The 19,107-nt window shown below is 38.9% G+C and overlaps 1 long non-coding RNA gene across 1 annotated transcript in view; it reads left to right on the forward strand.

Annotated features, from left to right (window-relative positions):
- The window catches only part of LOC110260854, a 102,271-nt gene that overhangs the window by 67,854 nt on the left and 15,310 nt on the right, over window positions 1-19,107 (forward strand). Inside the window, exons 2-4 of the long non-coding RNA XR_002344374.1 lie at window positions 13,021-13,066; window positions 13,757-13,911; window positions 14,571-14,720. This is a non-coding gene — a long non-coding RNA (uncharacterized LOC110260854). The remainder of the gene's footprint in view (window positions 1-13,020; window positions 13,067-13,756; window positions 13,912-14,570; window positions 14,721-19,107) is intronic.

The following is a 19,107-nucleotide window of genomic DNA, read 5'->3' on the forward strand; positions in this document are numbered from 1 at the left end:
TGAAACAATAAATCCTGCCCACTCCCCCCCCCCCCTTTTTTTTTAAGCCAGTTGGAATTGGGTAGCAAAAAAGTTCTTGAATGATAAAAGGGGCATATGAGGCCTTTGATGACACAACCCCTCCTTTTACTTCTCCAGCCTCATCTCCATGCTGTTTATAAGAGCACCTGTGCCTCTGTCCCACTGCATGGCATGCTGGTCCCTGAAGAAATCCCTCCTTTTTGTGCTGTGTTCCTCTGTGTATGGAGTTCCTTCTCCCAATGTTCTTCCCCTCCTGGTCTCTCTGGTGAAAACCCACTCATTCTTTTTTTTTTTTTTTAATTTATTTAAAAAAATTTTTATATAATGATTTTTATTTTTTTCATTATATCTGGTTTACCGTGTTCTGTCAGTTTGTTCTACTGTACAGCATAGTGACCCAGTTACACTCATTCTTTAACATAACATTTAAATGCCATCTCAGGTGTACCTGAACGACATCTATGGTTATTTTCTTTGTTTTAGAGGTTTTATTTTTCCTTTAAAATTTCAAATGTATGAAATAACAACTCATTCTGTTACAGTGCTGTTAAATTCCCTACTCAGCCTATTCTGCAGAGTTAGACTTTTCATCCCCAAATTATGTCCTATGAAATATAATGCAGCTTAACTGTGGAAATTAAAAACTTGGGACACTCCAATGGTAGGTAGTGCCAAATTCTAGATGTTTCTTCAGAGAGGCCCTCAGTGCCTTTTCTCTCTCTCTCTTTCTTTTAATACACCCTAACCCAATAATGGAAATTTTCTTCTTACAAAATAAATATGGTATTTAATAACATAGATGGTAAATGCTGGGCTTTCTATATCTTAGCCAGTCTTAAAAGCCTCATGATTATGAAAAGAAAATGAACAAAGGAAATAGTTTAGCAGCCCCTGGACTTCTAAGATTTAAGCACCCTCTTCCATGGTATTTTTTGTGCTCATGAATTCACAGTTAAACAGATTATAAAATCCTTGGGACAGCATTTTTCCCTTCTAGCGTTTATTTTACACCGCATGCTCTGTAGCTTCTGAACATGTGCTACTTCAGCTGCTCTATGGGGGAAAGAGTCACTTCTTTCCAAGGTTAGAGCCCAAAGTACCATTCCAAATACTAGGAATCCATTTTCGTTCCCACAGTTCTGCATTTTGCACTTGGATTTCTTAAACTATAGAAAGAAAGGTAATGAAAACATAAAAGACAAAAGCAAGCCTGACACTTGAAGGCCTTAACAGTGTTTTCAGAGACTAAAATTTAAGCATCCAAGTTTCTGCTAAATAATGCACATGCTCAATCAAATTCAAGGACCCTGATTTCTGGGTGTGGCTCCTTAGGGGTCCTGAGCCCTCACTGTGAGGACTCTCTTAACCCTTTCCTAGAGCCTCCTGTCTATCACTATAGGTAATGAAGCTAAGGGAAGGCAGGTTCCATCAGATTTAGTGACATTGGAATTGGCATCTGGGAAGGTGAGGTGGGGAGAAGTGACAGGGTTCTAGGAACCTAGGGAATATTTTAAAGTAGGCTCCTTCCCAGATCTCTCTTTGTGTCCTGGTTACTTTGCCACTTATGAGACCTTTTTGCTCCGTCCTCTCATGCTGTGTCCCACATGTATCAAGCTCCTCATTTTCCTCAAAGATGCCCATGCTCCTTAGTTACCTCCCCTCCTCTCTGGAGTAGCCTTAAGAATGTGGATGATGTGGATGATGTTGAATTTTATAAAATTGTAGATCAATGTTGGATTTTAGAAAATACATTTTCTGTACTTTTAAAGATGGTCATGTGGTGTTTCTCTTCAATTCATTAATGTTGTAAATTATACTCATGGAATTCTAATGTTAAGCCATCCTTGTACATTAGGAAAACTCTTAAGTTGGTAATGGTATATTGGGGTATATATTGAAAATATTGCTCCATTGTCTTTTATCCAAAGTTATCCATTTTTTTGTTTCTTTTAATGTTGACTGATCTTTCTCTAAGATTTAGAGTTTTTCTTTTTGACATTTTTTATTTTTTTTTGTTTTTGCTTGTCTGAATTTTTTTTAAATTTCATTTTATTTGTTAATTATTTCCCCAATACAATTTTTTTCCTACTGTACAGCATGGTGACCCAGTTACACATACATGTACACATTCTGTTTTCTCACACTATCATGCTCCATCATAAGTGACTAGACATAGTTCCCAGTGCTACACAGCAGGACCTCATTGCTAATCCATTCCAAAGGCAATAATTTGCATCCATTAACCCCAAACTCTCAATCCACCCCTCTCCCTCCCCCTCCCCCTTGGCAACCACAAGTCTATTCTCTAAGTCCATGGTTTTCTTTTCTGTGGAAACATTCATTTGTGCCGTATATTAGATTCCAGATATAAGTGATATCATATGGTGTTTGTCTTTCTCTTTCTGACTTACTTCACTCAGTATGAGAGTCTCTAGTTCCACCCATGTTGCTGCAAATGGCATTATTTCATTCTTTTTTATGACTGAGTAGTATTCCATTGTGTATATATACCACATCTTCCTAATCCGATCATCTTTTGGTGGACATTTGGGTTGTTTCCATGTCTTGGCTATAGTGAATACTGCTGCAGTGAACATGTGGGTGCATGCATCTTTTTTAAGAAAAATTTTGTCTGGATATATACCCAAGAGTGGGCTTGCTGGGTCATATGGTAGTTCTATGTATAGATTTCTAAGGTATCTCCATCCTGATCTCCATGATGGTTGTACCAGCTTACATTCCCACCAACAGTGTAGGAGGGTTCCCTTTTCTCCACATCCCCTCCAGCATTTGTTAGAAAAGCTGAAAGCCTTCCCACTAAAATCTGGAACAAGACAGAGATGTCCACTTTCACTACTGTTATCCAACATAGTACTGGAAGTCCTAGCCACAGCAGTCAGACAAAAGAAATTAAAGGCATCCAAATAGGAAGAGAAGAGGTAAAACTGTCACTGTATGCAGTTGACATGATACTATATATAGAAAACCCTAAGGACTCAACCCAAAAATTATTTGAACTGATCAACAAATTCCGCACAATAGCAGGATATAAGATCAATATTCAGAAATCAATCTCATTTCTGTATACTAACAATGAAATATTAGAAAATGAATACAAAAATACAATACCTTTTATTTTTTATTATTTTTATTACTCAGTGAATTTATTACATTTATAGTTTTACAATGAAAAATATAATACCTTTTAAAATTGCACCCCAAAAAATCAAATACCTGGGAATACACCTGACCAAGGAAGTAAAGGACTTATATGCTGAGAACTATAAAACATTAATCAAGGAAATTAAAGAAAATGTAAAGAAATGGAAAGATATTCTATGCTCCTGGGTTGGAAAAATTAATATTGTAAAAATGACCATACTACCCAAAGCAATCTACAGAGTCAATGCAATCCCTGTCAAATTACCCATGAATTTTTCACAGAACTAGAACAAACAATCCAAAAATTTATATGGAACCACAAAAGACCCAGAATTGCCAAAGCAATTCTGAGGAACAAAAACCAAGCAGGAGGCATAACTCTTCCAGACTTCAGGTAATATTACAAAGCCATGGTAATCAAGACAGTGTGGTACTGGTACCAAAACAGACATACAAACCAATGGAACAGCATAGAGAACCAAGACACCTATGGTCAATTAATCTTTGACCAAGGAGGCAAGAATACAAAATGGGAAAAAGACAGACTTTTCAGCAAGTATTGTTGGGAAACCTGGACAGCTTCATGCAAATCAATGAAATTAGAACACACCCTCACACCATGCACAAAAATAAACTCAAAATGGCTTAAAGACTTAAATGTAAGACAAGACACCATCAAACTCCTGGAAGAGAACATAGGCAAAACATTCTCTGACATCAACCTCATGAATATTTTCTCAGGTCATTCTCCCAAAGCAGCAGAAATAAAAGCAAAAATAAACCAATGGGACCTAATCAAACTGACAAGCTTTTGCACAGCAAAGGAAACCAAAAAGAAACCAAAAAGACAACTTAGAGAATGGGAGAAAATAGTTTCAAATGATGCAACGGACAAGAGCCTAATCTCTAGAATACACAAGCAACTTATACAACTCAACAGCAAAAAAGCCAACCACCCAATGGAAAAATGGGCAAAAGACCTGAAGAGACATTTCTCCAAGGAAGATATACAGATGGCCAACAAACACATGAAAAATGCTCAACATCCCTGATTATTAGAGTAATGCAAACCAAAACTATCATGAGATACCACCTCACACCAGTCAGAATGGCTGTCATTAATAAGTCCACAAATAACAAGTGCTGGAGCGGGTGTGGAGAAAAGGGAACCCTCCTGCACTGTTGGTGGGAATGTAAGCTGGTATAGCCACGGTGGAGAACAGTATGGAGGTACCTTAGAAATCTATACATGGAACTACCGTATGACCCAGCAGAGCCACTCTTGGGCATATATCCAGACAAAACTTTCCTTAAAAAAGGCACATGCACCTTCCTGTTTGTTGAAGCACTATTTACAATAGCCAAGACATGGAAACAACCTAAATGTCCATCAACAGATGATTGGATTTGAGAGATGTGGTATGTACACACAATGGAATACTACTCAGCCATAAAAAAGAACAAAATAATGCCATTTGCAGCAACATGGCCATACAGAGTGAAGTAAGTCAGAAAGAGAAAGACAAATACCATATGATATCTCATACTGAGTGAAGTAAGTCAGAAAGACAAATACCATGTGACATCACTTATATCTGGAATCTAATATACAGCACAAATGAACATCTCCACAGAAAAGAAAATCATGGACTTGGAGAATAGACTTGCGGCTGCCCTCGGGGAGAGGGAGGGAGAGGGAGGGAGTGGGAAGGATTGGGAGCTTGGCGTTAACAGATGCAATCTATTGCTCTTGGAATAGATTTACAATGAGATCCTGCTATGTAGCATTGAGAACTATGTCTAGATACTTACATCGCAACACAACAGTGGGAGGAAAAAGTATGTATACATGTATGTGTAACTTGGTTCCCATGCTGTATAGTGGAAAAAAAAAACCCCAAAAACAAAGAGTACTGGGAGATCATCAGACACTGGTAGCTGATCTGTACTAAGTAAAATGCACATAGGGCTGGTTTAAGCACAAAAAATGTCAATTTATGAACTTAGAGTGAGAAAGTACTTAGTAGGAACCAGAATAAGCTGTCTGATTAGGACTGTATGAGCAGATCATTTTTCTCTATTCTTTAACAAATCAATAAGTAGGTCAAAATGAAAAGGATTTGGTTAATTGCAAGAAAAATCCTTTAACAAAATCTCTCCAGAACCTCCCCCCTCTAGAGGCAGCCCTGATTCGGGCCCAATATACTTGGAGTATGCTGGCCAGGGCACCCTCTTCTAGACCAGTGTCTGCTTTTTCCCTGGGGCAGTTCTGAATATTTTCTACTGCCTCTCTCTCTGTCTCTGGACTTTAGATATTTCGCAACTTTAACATGATAATAAGTTTTGCTTTGAGTTGTCTTCACATTACTTAATTTCAGCCGTTATGGCCAGTAACTTCTCCCAGTAGAAGTTCATTTCTTAATCTAACTCTCAAAGGGAGGTCTTGTTTGTCTCACTTCCAAGTTCTTGAGAAATAGCTTTCTGAAGGCTTCCAGTATCAATAGGAAATTAATGAACAAAATGTAAATACAATTATATAACTCAAAGAAAGCATATATACTGTGATAATAATGTCCTGTAAATATTAATTTTAGTTTGATAAACTCTATGTGAACAAAGGTGCATAGAAAAAGAAAAATCCAAACTTACTTTTTTTTTTTTTTTTGTCTTTTTGCCTTTTCTAGGGCTGTTCCCACGGTACATGGAGTTGCCAGGCTAGGGGTCTAATCAGAGCTGTAGCCACCGGCCTACACCAGAGCCACAGCAGTGTGGGATCCGAGCCGCGTCTACGACCTACACTATATCACAGCTCACGGCAACGCCGGATCGTCAACCCACTGAGCAAGGCCAGGGATTGAACCCACAACCTCATAATTCCTAGTGAGATTTGTTAACCACTGTAGCACAATGGGAACTCCGAAAAATCCAAACATTTAGTGAGCTTTTAGCAGAACTGATAATTTACCTAGTATGCTGTGGTCTATTCCTACTAAAAGTTTATAGCTAGTGTTTATTGTGATTGGTGGGTGACCATGCCATAATGATGATAAAATATTTTGAGTATCATCCCTGGCTTCTACCAGGTTCTGGACATGGTTCTAGGTGCTTTTACCATGTTAGGCATTTGAAACTCTAAGTATTAAATTCTGTTTCCTCCTGGAGTCCTAATAGGTAATGCTTTGGCACTTTTAAAAGTTTATCATCTACTCAAAATCTATAGTAGTTTGAAGATCAGAATTTAGGAATAAAGGGGTGTGTGTCTGTGTTTGTGTGTGTGTGTGAGTATGTATTTATAGGACTACAAAATATGTGATAGATTTGAATGAAGCATAAAGCTTGAAGGGGCCTCCAGAGAGCCCGTGTCATCTCTCTGCTGCATAAAAGAAGTTTGATATATTTTATATGATGTATTGACCAACCTGTGATATAAGAAGAAATACATGTTTGGCCCCTGCCTCTAGTTCCTGATGTAGAACTCCTAAAACCCATGTAATTTCCCGAGTGATGTGAATGATAGGGAGCATCTTGCACAGAATTCCTAAATCCCTTGGAAATTCCTGGATGATGGGATGTCTTCTGTTCTAATGAGGTGACTCTTGGCGGACTCCTAGACAGCTTCAGGATGGGGCTGGTCACCCAAGATCACACCATGATTCGAAGCTTGGAGCTTTCAGCATACTCCTCATGCTCTGGGGAGAATGGAAGTGCTGGAGATTGAATTAATAATCACTTGTGGCTCTGTGATGATGCCTCGGTAAAGATTGCTGAACTGTAGGGTTCAGAGAGCTTCCAGGATGGTGAAAATACTGGGAGAATGGTGCACTCCAGCTGCACAGGGACAAAAGCTCCTGTGCTCAGGACCCTTCCAGACCTCAACCTATGGTACCTCTTCATCTGGCTTTCATTTGTATACTTCGTAATCGCATTTATATTAAACAAGTAAACATAAGTAGTGTATTTCCCTGAGTTCTGTGAGAAATTATAGAAAATTACTGAACCTGAGAAGGGGTTGTGGGTACCCCCGATTTGTGGCCAAGTCAGACTGAGGAGTGGGTAACCTGGGAACCCCCTACTTGAGATAGGCATCTGAAATGGGGGGGGGGCAGCCTTATGGGACTGAATTAACTTCTGGAGTCTGTGGTAATGCAGGATAGTTAGAGACCCATTAAGAAGCATTTCTTCACATATAGACCCCGCTCTCTTACTGAATTCTTTTATTCAAAGTGCATTCAAAATATATAGTGTAATTTACATTTTGGGTCCTAAGCTGTGGAAACAAGATTGACGTTTGGTTGCACAAAAATCTTTCCCATCAATTTACAATGAAAAAGCTGTCAGCTAACTTAAATACAGTATTCAAAACAAGAAATCAGATTTTCAGAGATGGTAAAGATGGGTTGTACCATGTAGCGGAATTGCTTGACAGCCTCCCTATTTTCTCTGGAGACAAAACAGCCTTTCTTCCACCAAGAAAGTTTCAGTTGGGATGGTAATAACCATAGCTGTATTTCAAATTATAGTTGATGCAGTTATTTTTTTTGTCCAGCTGAATTTAAGATACACATTTATTGATGTAAATTGTCCTCCTCATATTGTTTCGATTAAATGATCATCCTTTCAAAACGTGGGGGGTGGATACAGTTTAGGAGGCCTTAATAGGAAATTACAATGTTAAGGAGACAGTGTCATTTGAACTGATGTGTGAGTGAGTCAATCACAAGCACCCCTTCTTCAACACATTCACTGAATTGAAGAGGGTAACTGGAGAATGGGTCAAGGTATTCATTGTAATTATTTTTGTAATAGTTTATAAAGATAAAATATGCTCACTATAAAAATTAAAACACTGAAAGGCAGTTTAAGTAGAATAAAAAGTGATCCCTACTTCACATTTACCTTCATTTGTGAGCATAACCACTGTTAATTGTTTGATATAGATCATTCCAGTTCATTGTGTATTAACTTGTAAATTATGTGCACATTAATCAGTAGGTATGTATGTATTTATGTATACATATTTTATTAGTATGAAATTAAAATTATTTTATATGTACTCATTATATTAAATATGCAAAAACATATGCGGGATGATTTTCAAGATGCTGGATACAGGATAACAAAGGCCAGGGCTCCCTGAGAGGAAACAAATGAGGCAAGTTCTGTGATTGTACCACCTTATTGTCTTTGGCATCTGTTCAAATCTTTAGTATATCACTGTGCTAAAGATATACATGTAAATATTGAAGGTGCTAGAAGGATGCATAGGAGGAAGTTTTGTTATATTGAGTGTAGAAGGTCTTAGAATGGCGTGCAAAGCCGAAGTATTAGAAAGTAATTTAAAACTTCTGTTGGGTGAAGTATTTCACAAACTTAACAAAAGAAGTGTCCAGCAAAATGTTGAGGCCTGTGGCCCACCTCTAAATGCTTCAGGGCTCAGATTGAGGCCCTCTTCCCCTCTTAGTTTCATGTTCCATGCGTTTAAACACCATAAACGTGCTCATGACTCCCAAATCTATATCTCTAGTCCAACATACATACAGTTTCTACTTGGCACCCATCTTGGGCACTTGGCTATCTTATAGGCATGCAAGATGTAACATGTCCTAAATGCTTGATTCCTAATTACTTGCCCCATCCCAAGATCTTTCCTTCTCCAACCCCTCTGTCTCATTTGAGTAAATGATGATCTACCCAAGTGCTCAACTAAAATATGTAGTGGTAATTTTTGATTCCTTTCTCTCTTCATGCCTCATCGTCAATTTATCAGCAAGTCCTATTGGTTCTACCTTCAAGATTGCAAATGCAATCCCATTTTTTTCTGTCTTCACTGTCCAAGTGGCACCATCACTTACTTGGACTATGGTAATAGCATCTAATTGTTCTCTTGCCTTCCACTCTCTTGCTCTATTATCCATTCTACACAGAGCAGCCAGGGTAATGGTCTCAGTGTTAATTCAAGTCACACCATGTGATTGAAAACTTTTAGTGACTTCCCAGTGAATATGTTAAGGTATCATTTGTCCATCTTTCTGTGTTAGAAGTTTGTGTCAAGCCTTGTCTGAGGTTATTTCTTATTCTCTTATCTTTGTCTCTGCTTTTTAACACCTTTTCAGTCCTTGGCAGTGGTTTTACTGGAATTTTGAAGAGAGGGGCATATATAAGGGGCTCGCTTGCTTTCTTTCTTTCCTTCTTTCTTTTTGACATTTTATTTTTTAATTTTTTCCAGTGTTTTTTTTTAATAATGATCTTTATATTTTCCATTGTAGCTGGTTTACAGTGTTTTGTTAATTTCTACTGTATAGCAAGGTGACCCAATCACACATACATGTATACATTCTTTTTTCTCACATTATCATGCTCCATTATAAGTGACAGATCCTCTAGACAGAAAATCATTAGGGCCTCTTTTCAGTTAACTGTTTATCTAGTCACTTAATTTTTTGCTTATTGTCCACCCTGCCCCCATATAAATACCTTGAGGGTAGGGACTATGTCTTTTTTTTATTATTCCATATCAGGCCTCTAACAGTGCCTGGCATAGAAGAGGGGATTAAAAAAATATTTGAATGAATAGATAAAGGAGTTTCATAGGTGTGGTCACCTTGTGACTTAATTTTAAAAGTGTATTGTGATACAATTCATATATCATTTCACTCATTTAAAGTGTATAGTTCAATGGTTTTTAGTATATTCGCAGAATTGCATAATAATCACCATGATCAAGTTTAGTACATTTTCAATAACCCCAAAAGAAATCCTGCACCTATTAGAAGTCCTTCTCCATTTTCCCTTATCCCTCAGCCTTAGGCAACCACGTATCTACTTTTCGTCTCTATAGATTTACTTATTCTGGATCTTTCATACAAATGGAAAAGACCAAAGGTCTTTTGTGGTTTTCTTCTTTCACTTAATGTTTTCAGAGGTCATCCATGTTGGTGGGAGGAGGTCAAGATGACAGCACAGGAAAACCCTGAGCTCACCTCCTCCCATGGGCACACAATCTACAGCGTGTAGAGAAATTCCTTCTGGAGAAAACTGAGAACCGATGGAACAGCTACTGCACATAGGAGGACAACATAGAAACTGCTGGGAAAGATGGGGACGTGGTATCCACAGGAGCCCCACCTGTCACAGCTACCTGGAATAGGGAGGGATAGAGCTGAGGGACCTGAGGGCAGACTCACCCACCCTGGGACACAGCAAAAAAGCACAAGTTTAAAAGGCACCTAAACTATATGGGAATAAAGTTCACTTACTAATGTAAAGCTTCTGCCAAATGAGAGCCCTCTCTGGATTGGAGGCACTGGTGAGTGCCATTGGTGGAGTTCCCCTAGCCCACATCCAATCCAACTCCAGTCCCAGCCATCTCATCAAGGCAGCCTCAGGTGCAGTGCTCTTCAGGGAATGCCCTCCACCCCGCCCCCTACTCAGCCCTGACCTGCACTGCTCTGGCCTCAGCAAGCCTGCCCAAGCTGCCAGGTACAAGCAGTCTACACAAGGAATGCTCCCACACAGGGCCACTCCTTCAACCAGGAGAGGTAGCTCTTTTGCCCATTTCATAGAAACAAAAACTGAAAGTCATACAAAATGAGGAGACAGAGGAAGAGGTTCCAAAAAAGAGACCAAAATAGGAGTTTCCTGGTGGCTCAGAGGGTAGAGGATCCTGTGTTGCCATTTCTGTGGATTGGGTTGCTGCTGTGGTGCAGGTTTTATCCCTGGCCTTGGAACTTTTGGATGCCTTATGCATAGCCAAACAAAACAAAACACAAAATAAAACTCAGGAAAAACCCTAATGAAATGGAGACAAGTGGTTTACCTGATAAAGAGTCCAAAGAAACCATCATAAAGAGACTCACCAAACTCAGGAGAAGAATAGAGGAACTCAGTCACTAAACAAAAGCAAGAATAAATGGGACTGCATCAAACTAAAAGCTTAAAGGAAACCACTAACTAAATGAAAAGGCAACCTGCTGAATGGGAGATGATATTTGCAAATGTTGTATCCAATAAAGGGGTAGTATCCAAAATATACAAAAAACTCATACAAGTCAACATAAGAAAACAAATGATTTTATTAAAACATGGTCAAAGGACCTGAATAAACATTTTTCCAAAGAAGATACCGACCAAGCAGATGGCCAAGAGGCACATGGAAAGGTGCTCAGCATCAAAAATCATCAGAGAAATGCAAATCAAAATCACAATAATATATCACCTCACACTTGTCAGAATGACTATTATCAAAAAGACAGGAAACCACAAGTGTTAATGAGGCTGTGGAGAAAAGACCTGGTGCACTGTTGGTGGGAATGTAAATTGGTGCAGCTGCAATGGAAAACGGTATGGCGGTTTCTCAAAAAACTGAAAACAGAACAACTATAAAATCCAGCAATTCCACTTCTGGGAATATATACATGTATATGGGATTGCTACATAAGTGGAATTGCTATATGTAATATGTATACTGTACACACACACTACCCAACCATAAAAATAATTACATATGTATATTATATATATAGTCTCATATATGATGACTGAAATAGCTACATGTGATGTGTATATATATGTGTGCATATGTATATATGATGAATGAAATCTTGGCATTTGTGAGGGCATAGGTGGGCTATATGTTTTCACTCATATGTAGAATCTAAAACACAGAACAAATGAAACAATAAAATAGAAACAGATTTGTAGATATAGAGAACAAACTACTGGTACAAATTCCAGCTGTAAAATAAATAATTCACAGAGTTGTACATGCAGGGAATATAGCCAATAATATTGCAACAACTTTGTATGTATAGAATTACTATGTTGTACTAATATTGTAGGTCAAGTAACTTAAAAAACCGAAGTTTATCCATGTTGTAACATGTATCGGTACTTCACTTCTTTTTATGACAGAGTAATATTTTATTGTAGGGGTAGACTGCATTTTATTTATCCATTCATTAGTTGATGGACATTGGGTCATTTCTACTTTTTGGCTATTATGAATAATGCTGCCAAGGACATTGATGTACATACATTTCTTTATGTGTGGATGTGTTTTCATTTCTCTTGGGTATATGCCTCAAAGTGGAATTGCAAGATCATATGGTAATTCTATCCTTAACTTTTTGCAGAACTGTGAAACTATTTTCTAAAATTCTTGAACCATTTTACATTCCCACCAACACTGTATAAGGGTTCTGATTTCTCTACATTTTCTTATATCCACACTTGTTATTACTGGTATTTTTTGTTATAGCCATGCTTATGGTGATAAAGTGCTATCTCATTGTGGAAATTTGTGACTTTAATTCAAATAAACATTTGCTAAGTACCTAATACATGCTTTGAAAATTCTGAAAGTGGTTGCATTAAGAACCTGGCCTCCTACATGGATGGCAAATACATGCATTTGAGCTGGATCTTCCTCTCCCATTTTTGGTTCTTACTCATTAACCTTTTCTTCTTTTGCTCCTTTTTTCTCTTTCATTCATAACTAAATCCAATTTTTATTATGACTGAGGAGCATGAAAAGTGCTAGGGAAATATCTGTATTTAGCAAAAAGCGAAGCTCCACGTTCTTAGGTGGAATGAGAAATAATTAGTCCCTGAGAGTGCTCAAATTCTCATCAGAATAGCCTCAAAACATTTCTGTCTACTTCCTGGAGTGACATTCGTTTTTTCGTCTTCTTGTCAACCTTCTGCTCATCCTTTGAGGATGGGATCAGAAGTTACCTCCTCTGCAAGGGCTCTCTTGGTCTCCCCAGGCAGTTGTGTTCTGTTACCACTTAGGGCATATCTCTAACCTTCTCATTTTCTTTGTTTTCTTGTCCCTTCCAGGTTTCTGGAACTTCTTTGAGTCAGTCACTCAGTCTGGCGGTACCCAGTATGTTCTTGTTAAATAAATACTTAAACCTGTTTTTCATTAAGCATTAACATTCAAGAAACTTAACACTGATAACTTTTTGGAAAGTATTGCTTTTTATCTTGTTTACTGCAAGAATTACAAAAGTATTACTGTTTACTGTATTTTCTATAACACCTATGGCATTGAAGTGTTATCCTAATTTAAATAAATTTTTACAATGAGTTGTGTTGGTGCCATTCTACCATTTCTAATACTGTTTCTATGAGAAAAATAGAGCTCAAGTTCTAAACCACTGATTTACAAAGATTTTGAATACAGTTTTGGTTATAAATACTGAGGTCCTTATCTATTAAACCAGGGTATTGAGCATACTGTCCCTTTAAGAGAAAAAGGAGTCCTCTAGTACCAAGTGAGAGGCTGCACTGGGAATGGCATTTTTCTTAACAAATTTCAAATTTAGGTCACTGTTATATAGAGGAAAGAGTACTTCTAAGGGGAGAGGTAATCTTGGGCAAGTCACCAGTGCTCTTTGGATCCCATCTTCCTCATCTTTAAAATGAAAGAATAGGATGAGGTGATTTCAGAGGACTCTTTTAACTCTTATGGGCTACAGTATATAAAAGGCAGAATTACTAGGTTCACTTGTGAGTTTTCATTCCAAGTTTAAGATCTTTTGTTTTAATAATTGATTCTTCATTCCTCAAACAGACTCATCAAAACACTACCCAAGGTAAAATCCGACTCCAGCTGAATTGAGGTCATAGCCCTACTATAGAACGTCGGAGCTGTTGGAGAGTTTCCATTTATCTGCTGGAAGTGCTTCCTCCTGGTTTATCCTTGAAGTCATTGGACTGCTGACAAAAGTAATTAAATCCAAGTGTATACTTCACACAGTCTGCTTTTCCATATTAAAAATCAATAGTTCTTTTCCATGGATGATATATTTTCCTCATCCAGGAAAGGGCACATTAGGGATATTAGCTAAATAAATCCCAAGTTTGCAGCCACAGACTGGGGTTCCAGAGCACCAAGTGCTGTGTATAGAATAGGTCTGTGGGGGATTTTCTTTGGATACTGAGGGTGTTTTCAGGACTTGTTAGAAACTTCCTTTAATATTGTAACCTCAGGAGAAGGAGTCTTTGGGACTTTTTAAGCTGTTTATTCTGTTTTCCTCTTATGGATGGTGAAAGAAATTAGAATTAAGATTTTTTTTTTTTTTTAGTCTTTTTAGGGCCGCATCCATGGCGTATGGAAATTTCCAGGCTAGGGGTTCAATTGGAGCTGCAGCTGCAGGCCTACACCATAGCAACACAGGATCCAAGCTGGGTCTGTGACCTACACCACAGCTCATGGGAATGCCAGATCCTTAACCCACTGAGTGAGGCCAGGGATCGAACCTGTGTCCTCATGGTTATTAGTCGGGTTCTTTACAGCTGAGCCACAATGGTAACTCCTAAGGTGGTTTTCTGTGTTGCAGCTGTGTTTTGTTAAACTTTTAATTGTACTCAACTTCTTCCCTCAGGAAGTTCCTGGACTTTTGTTTGGCAGATGACCATTAATTTGACAGAGTATGTGGATGCTACATATAGACTAAGGGTCTGTCACTACATAGATCACATTTCTTGGAAAAGATGGCATTCAGTAAAGTCCTGAGGTCCTTGGAGAAATACTTGTGAGTGACTATTTGCATTTTGGTCCTTCCAGTCAGTGCAACCATTTCTATAGAGTAGCCCTGAAGCAGTGTTTTCGAATTTTCCTAGGTAGTCACTGCTGCGGCCTTTTCATTTTCTAGAGTCTTAAGCTCTGGTCACTTTCAGAAAAGCCAAGGTATGCTGGGATTCTTACACAGGTACTGAATTCCTCAAGTCAATGTCAGAGGAGTTTTGGAGCCTGTGGTTTAAATGTGGCCCCATCCATAGGGGCAGGCACAAGTCCCATAGTCCTTGTTTGTTTTAAACAATATTGTTGCCATGCTTCTCCTGATAATTTGTCTAGTCCTGATCCTCCTGTATAGCCTCAATATCAACCTGATCCCTGTGACTGCTGTTGTCCCCATCCTGTCCCTACATTACACTTCACCAGTACTCTCCACCCTTGGTGCATCCTGGGGACTTCACACCCCTGACATCTTTCAGATGTTCCAAATAATAAAATAGTATAGGTGTGAGCCGTGCTTCCCCAGTACCACGCTAATCAGTGGTATATTGTGTGTGTGTGTGTGAGCACGCGTGCGCATGTGTGTGTGATAAAAGCATATCTTTGCTGGTGCACATACATCTGTTTCTCACATCCTTAGAACCTCACTTTTATTGACTTGGCTTTTTCTAGTCCTGCATTCTGGGTGCCAGATCTCCACAAAAATCAATTCATATTCGTTTCTACTTTCCCCTTCCCATGTAAGTGGGGCTTTGAGTTCTAACATTTCCCCAGAATGGTAGAAAAAGGGTTCTTTTTTATCAAACAGTTTGAGAGTAAAATTTTTCTGACTCTGTCTCTCTCTCTCTCTCTCTCTCACACACACACACACGCTACACACTGGAGCAGGGAGGGTTTGTGTCTTTGTGTGTCTTCCATTCTCTGAATGCCTTACAGAATTGTATAGCTGACCTCTACTGCCACGTAAAGTTATTGGTAATAGTAGAAATCCTCTCTAGGGCTCCCTGGGCTAAGTTCCCTTTCTTGCATTATCTCATCTCCAAGAACCCTATAAGGCAGGTACTACTGGCAGTCCCATTTTACAGACAAAACTGAGGGCCAGAGAAAGTGTAACTTTTTTAGGTTCACACAACCGCTAAGTATATACTGAAACTGGCATCTGTCTGACTCCAAATTTGTGTGTGTTATTAACTGCCGTTCTCACTGCCTATGGATCTGTTGAATCCCTGAGAAACCTGGAGCCTCCCTCACCAGTTGACCTTCATCTTCTGCAGGGGAGTTTCAGTGGTGGAGGAGGGCAATGGCTGGGTAAGCAGACTTCTTCCCATTGTCAAGATCCACTGATCCTTTCCTTTGGCCAATCATCTGCTACTGACACTTTCTGCCCCTACTTCAATTTTTTTTCTCTATTCTTCTGTTTATTTTACTTTGAGTGTATCACCAATTAAATCTTCTAAGGAGGATAGGAAGTGAGAAAATGACTTGTCAGGTGTTGAATCAAATTTTAGATGTGGGCAGCCGCCTGTCAAGAGGCAAGGAAAGAGTGGGAAGATTGGCCAGTGCATTCATGAATGCAAATCACATTTTGTGGTTTAATTTTAGAATTTTCCACTCAGTGAAACAGCTCTTTGAAAGGTCACCCCTTAGACACAGACTCCTCACCGTGGTGTGCCAGGCCCTCCACAGTGTGGCACCAATCAACTGCATTTCATTTTGTAGCCCAGGAAACCAAGTGACTGTTCTAGAAGATACCCACCCTTTAATGGAGCCCCTCATCTGCCTGTTGACATTCCACCCACCTCTCTATCCCAAATGGTACCCATGGGGTCATTGTTGAGAATGTCTAATTCTTTATGACATGTGTGATATTATCTATAAATGCCATGGTTAATGTGTTTGCCTTATTTCCCACTGTATCTCCCTAACTAGACTGTGAGCTCTTGGAAGGCCAAGACTATTGCTGAGTCAATTCTAGGTTCCCAGTGCATAGTACAGGGTTTAGTATGCCAAGTGTTCCAGAGATTGGAGAGACAGGAATTAGATTAGGAAAAGCCATGTTGTAACAAGTGTCTGATTGTGCCTTTTATTCTGGGACCATGCCCCTTCATTTTTCTAATCACTCCTCTCTTCTGGTTTTTGGTAAAAGAATAGGTATGCAGGGTATAGAAATGATGCCTCTACTAGGCCTCTAAATTTTATTGGTTAGTGTACCTTCACAGAGAAGGTGGCACTATATCATCCTTAACAGAGACTTAATTTATTCCACTTGTTATTTTGCTTTTGCTAGTTGTTTTCAGGTAGATAAAATTGTTTTGGCAAACACCTTAGAGCTCATGATATAGTTGGATGAAAAAGCACTATAAATCACTTTATGACTTTGTAATTCTCTGCTAAATTAGATATTTTGTAAGTTTTTATCTATGACTTCATGACTAGGCTGAAATTTCCTAGGATCTTTGTGGGCTAACTGGAAAAGGCATTGATGATCTCCTGTGTTCTAGTCCCCTCCTGGATGTCACATTATCTCTGTCTTCACAAACTTGTTGACAGGAGAGTCTTAATTTAAGGAGGCCACATGGTATAGCGAAAAGATCATGGCCTTTATCACAAACTATGAGCTCCAATTAAGCCACTTAGGAATGTCACTCTGATCCTCAGTTTCTTCTTCTTTGTTCTTTTTTTTAACTGCTGTATGCAGCGGCTTGATGTGGCATCTCATTTGCCAGACCAGGGATCACACCTGGGCCACAGTGGTAAGAGTGCTGAGTCCTAACCACTAGACTACCAGGGAATTTCCTGATCCTCAGTTTCTTAATCAGTAAAATGAAAAGTAAAATACTCACTGCATGTGGTTATGACACGAGATAACATGTTAAAAGTGAGTGATAAACTCAAGTCAGTGCTTAATTAATATAAATCCTCTTCATCCTAATTAGAACTAATATTATTCAGTATCTAAAATGTAAGAAATTCATCTGCTACATTTAAATAGTAACATTTATGTGACCCATCATAATGCTGAAGAGGATTTGTGTGAGGATATGAAAACATTTTAAATTTCTCAAGTTTATCTTATGAAGGTAGTGTTTTTGTTTGTTTGTTTTGTTTTGCTTTTAAGGGCCACACAAGCAGCATATGGAGGTTCCCAAGCTAGGGGTCGAATCAGAGCTACAGCTGCCATCCTACTCCACAGCCATAGCAACTTGGGATCCCAGCCGCGTCTACACGCCAACGCCAGATCCCCAACCACTGAGTAAGGCCAGGGATCAAACCTGCATCCTCATGGATCCTAGTCAGGTTCTCTAACTGTTGAGCCATGAAGGGAATTCCCAGTAGTTAACCCTTTAATTAAATTTTCTCTGGGTGCACTTAAACCCATGAATGTATTTTTTTTTTCTATAGAAAGTGTTGAATATCCTGTGTTGCTTGTTCTTAGTATAGATTACATTAACAATTATGATTGTCTATTTTGTAAAGATTTTAGCATTTTTTTTACTCCTTTTTCAGATTAATGTTGTCAGTCAATATCTATAACCATTAAAAAGCATAATGGGGAGTTCCCGTCGTGGCTCAGTGGTTAACGAATCTGCCTAGGAATGATGAGGTTGCGGGTTTGATCCCTGGCCTTGCTCAGCGGGTTAAGGATCCAGCGTTGCCATGAGCTGTGGTGTGGGTCGCAGACGTGGCTCGGATCCTCCGTTGCTGTGGCTCTGGCATAGGCCGGTGGCTACAGCTCCGATTAGATCCCTAGCCTGGGAACCTCCATGTGCCACTGGAGCGGCTCAAGAAAAAATGCAAAAAGACAAAAAAAAAAAAAAAAAAAGCATAATGGTAGGAAACAAAGACTTGAAAAAAATTTTAAAGAATGAAACAAAAACCTAACTTAAATATCTTTATGGATAATATGAATATAAATAATGAGCTAATATACTGAATTCCTTATTTTGAATGCTTTCGAAGGTGAACACTATACATTTTAGTCATGTAATAGACCATAGGTAAGAGAAATCTAATTTCTTAAAACCAAACCAAATCAGAAATAGTAAAAAATAGGAGTTCCCATCATGGCGCAGTGGTTAACGAATCCGACTAGGAACCATGAGGTTGCGGGTTCGGTCCCTGCCCCTTGCTCAGTGGGTTAACGATCCGGTGTTGCCGTGAGCTGTGGTGTAGGTTGCAGACGCGGCTCGGATCCCGCGTTGCTGTGGCTGTGGCGTAGGCCGGTGGCTACAGCTCTGATTGGACCCCTAGCCTGGGAACCTCCATATGCCGCGGGAGCGGCCCAAGAAATAGCAACAAAAAAGACAAAAAGACAAAAAAAAAAAAAAAAAAAAAGAAAAAAAAAGAAATAGTAAAAAATAGCTATTTTACTGTTGAAAAAATAAGTGTAATACAGAAGTGAT

The sequence above is a fragment of the Sus scrofa genome, chromosome 5 (genome assembly GCF_000003025.6).
Source record: "Sus scrofa isolate TJ Tabasco breed Duroc chromosome 5, Sscrofa11.1, whole genome shotgun sequence".
Lineage (NCBI taxonomy): Eukaryota > Metazoa > Chordata > Mammalia > Artiodactyla > Suidae > Sus > Sus scrofa.